Genomic DNA, 6,000 nt, shown 5'->3' with positions numbered 1-6,000 from the left:
AAATCATCTGGCCTCATTATTGATATATCCAAGGACGACTTTTGAATCTGTCCAAAAATACTCCTTGAGTCCATCTATCTCAAGCTCATTCCTGAGCATAACACTTGTCCTTGCTGCTACCACAGCTGCAGTTAACTCAAGACGTGGCACTGTAGTTACTTTGGTGCCTTCCCCATGACCAGACAGCAATGGACACCTGCATCAGAGTTGACTGATGAGATAAGTGCACGCCCCATAACCTGTAACACTAGCATCTGAGAAGTGATGGAGTTCAAACTGCTTGACATCTGTGAAATGTGCTGGTATGTAGCACCTGGTAATCTTTACATCTGACAAAGTTTGGAGCTCTTGTAGCCATGACTCCCATGGTGCTCTGAGCTCTTCTGGAAGTGGCTCATGCCAACCAACTTTATCTCGACACAGCTGTTGCGAGATCTGCTTGCCTAGGAGCGTGAAAGGTGCTAAGAACCCCAGTGGGTCATAGATGGAAGCTACGGTGGACAGCACTCCTCTTCGGGTCAGTGGGTGTTTTTTGACCGTAACTCTGAACTGGAGGTCATCAGAGGACACGCACCACTTGACACCAAGAGCTCTTTCCATGAGCAGTTCTCCCAAAGCAATGTTCAGATCCTTGATGCTTTTAGCACACTCTTTCTTTGGTATTGACTTCAGTACCCTCTCACTGTTGGAAATTAACTTATGTAGTCTGAGTTTACCTGTGCTGCAAAGCTCTTTTGCTTCCTTGACAAGCTCGATTGCTTCAGCTTCAGACCTTACACTCACCAGTCCATCATCCACATAAAAATTACGCTGGATGAATTAAGCAGCGTTTTGGCTAAATTGATCCTGACCTTCAGTGGCTAGATGTTTAAGTCCAAAATTGGCGCAGCCAGGTGAGGACACTGCCCCAAAAAGATGGACTTTCATCTGAAAAATTGATGGTGGAGACTCAAGATCGCCATTCTCCCACCATAAGAATCTCAGGTAATCTTGGTCTTCAGGCCTTACATGGAACTGATGAAACATTCGTTCCACATCACACATAATGGCAATGGGGCCTTTGCGAAACCTACAAAGAACTCCCACCAAGGTGTTTGTGAGATCTGGCCCAGTAAGAATGTGGTTGTTCAATGATGTATCTTGGAACCTTGCCGAACGGTGATATACCCCGTGATGGGGAATATACCAAGCTGGTTGATTGTTGAGTTCTTCTGCAGGGACCTTCTCTGCATCACCGCGAATGATAATGTCCCTCATGAAGTTCACAAAGTCAGAGCGGTATGTCTGATCTCTCTTGAACTTCTGTTCCAAACATGACAGATGCTGAGCAGCGCATGACTTATTGGATTCAAACAACCAAAACACAGTTTCTCACTCTGTACAAACCTGACTCGTTCAACAACTCTCTTTTCATTGAATTTGTAACACTTGTCTAAACCATGTCCTGTTTTTTTACAAAACACACATGAGACTACGTTATTTTCAGTCGTGTTGGTAGTGAATATCTTGGAACCTACAGTTTGGTTTTTGGAAAACACTACATTTTTAGATAAGAACGACATTCCATTTGTTCACGTGCTTTAATGTTGAATAGCAGTGAAATGACAATAATCAAACATGTCATGAGCAGCTGAATGTGCCGCTATGTTTACATCTCAGACTTGTTAACCACTTCCTGTTTCCTGTTTCCTGTTTCATCACGTGCAACAGCATAAAGGACCGTAGTGCAATATTCCCTATCTCCCCCCGAGCCTTGAACATGTCTAAAGAAAGGCTGAAAGAAAACAGAATCGAATGGGCGGCCGTAAACACATAACCAAACATATAACCAAAGTGCATAACATCAACATAATGCCCACAGAACCCACAGGTAGGTCAACCCATAGAATAGTCCTTGTGCCAGGCAGGCACACTGGTCATCCTGCCGGACCTGCGCAGGACCGCCGCCGGCGGCGCCGCCACGGTGGGCTCCACTGGGGGAGGAGCCACAGGGGCCGCAGAGGCCGGCAGTGATGCACGAGGGACGTCCCGGCCCGACGTGTCCCGATCCCGCCCTGCTGGTGCGACAGAAGTGGGCCGCGTGCTGCGCCGGGGAGAGCCCGCTGATGGCGGCGGTGGTGGAGTCGGCCCTGCCACCGTAACTGGCGTCATGGGGCCGCTCACAAGGTCAGGCAGTCGTGACACCACAACAGGTGACGGCACGGTGGCGCGAGCTGCCAGATCGTCAAAGATCGACCGGGGTGGTGGCTGGTCATTGCGAACTGGGTAGAGCTTGCGCAGGAATCTCCGGTTCCGAAGTGTGACCCTGCCTGACCCGTCAATCTTGACCACGTACTGATCATGCTGACGTACCTCCACGACACTGCCCGTTCTGTCCCACTTGTTAGGGTGGGGTCCCGTCTGGTTCTGTACGCGGACCATGTCCCCCACCTTGAGAGGTGAGAGGCATTTGGTGTGCTCCGCCAAGGCGTCAGCTGTGCGGATGTGGCGTTTGCGGAGGGCTTCCTCTCTCGCCGTCAGCGTCTCACGCCAAGTCTCGTGTGGCCTGTACCTCCCAGGGGCTATTGGGATGAAATCTCGTATCGGACGGCCGAAGACACACATCGCAGGTGATATCTTTGTGTCAGGGTCCGGTGTATTGCGGTATTGCAGTATCGCCCTCTGTACAGCGTCAGTGTCGAGTTCACCCTTCGGGCCTGTGTTGTCGGTGATGAGCCGCTTCATCGTCTTCACCCCAATTTCTGCACGGCAGTTGCTGTGAGGGAAGGCCACCGATGAGAGACGGTGGTGCACGCCCCATCTGTGCAGGAAAGACCTGGTCTCGGCGGAGGTGAATTCTGGCCCCCCATCTGATGCAAGCTCCTCAGGCGTCCCATACGTAGCAAAGGCACGACGTAGGTGGCATATGAGATCGGTAGCGCCACCCGTCGACCTGGAGATAATTGGCCAGTTCGAGTAGCGGTCCACTATCACGAGGTAGTGTATACCCCTGTGCATGAAAAAGTCAGAACACACCGCCTGGAAGGGGTAAATGGCCGGGATGGGCGGGGTCGGTGGCGCCGCAGGCTGTGAGGGTGCCATCCGGTGGCAGTGTTCGCAGCCGTTCCGAGTGGTGCTGATGTCAGCCGACATGCCAGGCCAGAACACAGAGGATTCTGCGCGGGCAGTCATCATCGAGACACCCTGGTGGGCAGCGTGAAGGGCGCTCAGTACCTCGTGGCGAAGTGAGGGTGGTATGACTACCCTATCTTTGTACAGGACCACCCCGTCTGCCGACGTGATGTCCTCGCGGTACTGGTGGAAGCCACGAATCGCTTCCGGCATCCCGATCCTCGACTCAGGAAAGCCATCCACCGCCATTTCCTCCAACATGCGCATGTCGCTGTCGCTGCTGGTGGCCTCCTTGACACGGTCCCATGTCACTGACTGCAGTGACTCAAGGCCCGCAGCACACCATGTCAGGTTGCCCTCCTCAATGTCGTCGACCTCTGGCTCAGTCTGGCGTAGGAGAGGCAGCACATCAGCATATACGCGGGGTGAGGGGTGGGTAACCACGGCGGCATTGTCGTCCGGGAGGTCCATGAGAGTTGGGCGCGAGGAGCCAACTGGCCTGCGTGACATGGCATCCGCGGCTCTGTTCCTCATGCCCGGGACGTGTATGATGCGGAAGCAATAACGCAGGGTCTTTTCCTTGAGGTTCCTGAGGCGGGGGTTGGGTATGTCATCAAGCGCCCTGTCACCAAGGAGCTTCAGCAGCGGCTTGTGGTCGACTGCCACAATTAGGTCCCTGCAGCCCAACACAAAGTAGCGGGCCTTGTCCAAGGCGTCCACTACTGCCAGCGCTTCGCCCTCTATGGGAGCATATCTGGACTCAGCTGCATGCGTGAATTACCAACCTGGTCATTACCATCCTACGTTTCCGCCCGAAATTTGATTTCGGTCTGCACGTTAGTCTGGCCCAATGTAATAGGAATCTGTCTCCGTAATGGGCAGATGCTTATTTTGAGGTTTAAAATCATTGGAGTTCCCTTAACCAATCAGCAACGTTTGGTAATGACGTATATTGTGCGCCGGAGTTCAGGCTCTTAGGCTTACCACTTCCGCTTCCAGTTAAATAAATCAAACTTTTCCCAAAGCCAGCTGGAAGGAGAGCTACGACGTCCTTGCCATTTATAAAATTGACAAGACAAGCCTCTTGTTCTGGTTTTAATTCCGTGATGCTCTCGAGAGTTGAGACAACTTCGCGGATGGCTTCAAGCGTCTCTTCCTCCGTCGCCATTGTTGCTATTCTGTTGAACTACAAGCTCCGCTGGCTGGACTACAAGCAACTCGGCAGGCGAGTTTCACGTCATCACTCAACTGTTCGCTGATTGGCTAAGACCGCGCGGTTACACGCGAACCGCAGAAGGGCAATTTGGCCAGACTCCGTGGCAGACCGAAATCAAATTTCGGGCGGAAACGTAGGATGGTGACGACCAGGCTAGGGGATAGCCCACGGGGTCGAAAAGTTCAAGAAATCGCGTGGCGGCGGGTGTCGCACATTGGCGGTTGCGACGCATACTAATACAAAATAAATAAATAAATAATAATAAATAAACACGTTTTATTTTGATTTTACAAGATCTCCAAAATCTTTAAATGTAGAATTACATTTTAAAAACTAACAAACTAAAAAAACATTTTAATTAAGCACTCATTATTTATTTTCAAAAGCCCCAGGGAGCCGCAGCAGAGGGATGAAAGAGCCACATGCGGCTCCGGAGCCGCGGGTTGCCGAACCCTGGTCTAGAAGGAACTAATTTTCATCATAGACTTGAAGCCTGGCAGCATTCATTCTTTTAAGTTCCTCCAAATGTTCAAGCTCTCTTTTCAACTCTTCTACAGACCTGTTTCTTGCGGCACTTTCTTCCTGCTGTTTCTTAAATAAAGCAGCTTCTTGTGTCTCCCTTTCTACCCTACGTTCAGTGTTTTCTTTTTCTCCTTGAAGACTGCGGGTTAATGCAGCTGCTTCTTGGTCTGCAACTAACAGCTTTCCTTCAGCTTCTAGTTTTTGCAGTTTTCTTTGGTGTTGCTCCTGCTCAATAATAATCTTCAACACAGCTGAAAATCACGAGTGAGGTGAAGTACTGCCTTTCTATTGACCCTTTAAACTTCAACTTAAATGTACATTTTTAAGAAGATTGCCTTATTTCACTAAATTCACTCAATTAAATGATGAATGAGCACAAATATCAAATCAAATATCAATTACATCAATGCCCCTTAATATCTTATGAAACACTAGTTTTACAATTACGCACAGTTCCTTATTATTCTCCAAGCCTTATTTCCCTTTAATGACACAACTTCAGTGTCTAGCTTATGGACGTCTTCATGAAAAACAGATGAACTGGTGTGTCCTTTAAACAGTGGCTTATCTACATGTCCCGTCTTGATGCGCTGTCGGCACAAGCAGGCGCATACACACAGGTCCGAGTTCGACTATCACTCCCTCAAGAAATACACAACCGTTCACGTTGTGTTGTGACACAATATACAAGAAAACTTTAAGGGTGGGTTGAGTCCAGCCTCACATTATGTGGCCCAGAGTTCTAATTTGATATATGAACTATCACTCCCTCAGGAAATACATGGAACCAGGGTTGTCAATTACTGATGGATTTAATTGCAGCTTCAATCATCCTCCATGAAATCCACCGTCGAACTCGCTGGCTGCAATTCACCATGAGGGAATGAGAAGCAAAACGGAAGGAATGGGCTTTGTCTTAAACTTCTTCTAATCAAGGAGTAACAACTCCTCCCATTCATCATCTTGGGGGAAGACAGCACATGTCTGTGTATAATGTAAACTTCCTGGTTGTTACTACTTTAAGTGTCCCTGTGCAACACAGAAATACTTAAAGTAAATGTTCCTCTCATATAATTCCATCAAAATCAGTCAGTATGCATTAAACAAGAAACAAAAAATAATACATGCAAACTAACAAAAAACCCCAACAT

This window comes from Chelon labrosus (genome assembly GCF_963514085.1).
Source record: "Chelon labrosus genome assembly, chromosome: 4".
NCBI classification, from domain to species: Eukaryota; Metazoa; Chordata; class Actinopteri; order Mugiliformes; family Mugilidae; genus Chelon; species Chelon labrosus.
Note: the sequence above shows the minus strand (reverse complement) of the source record.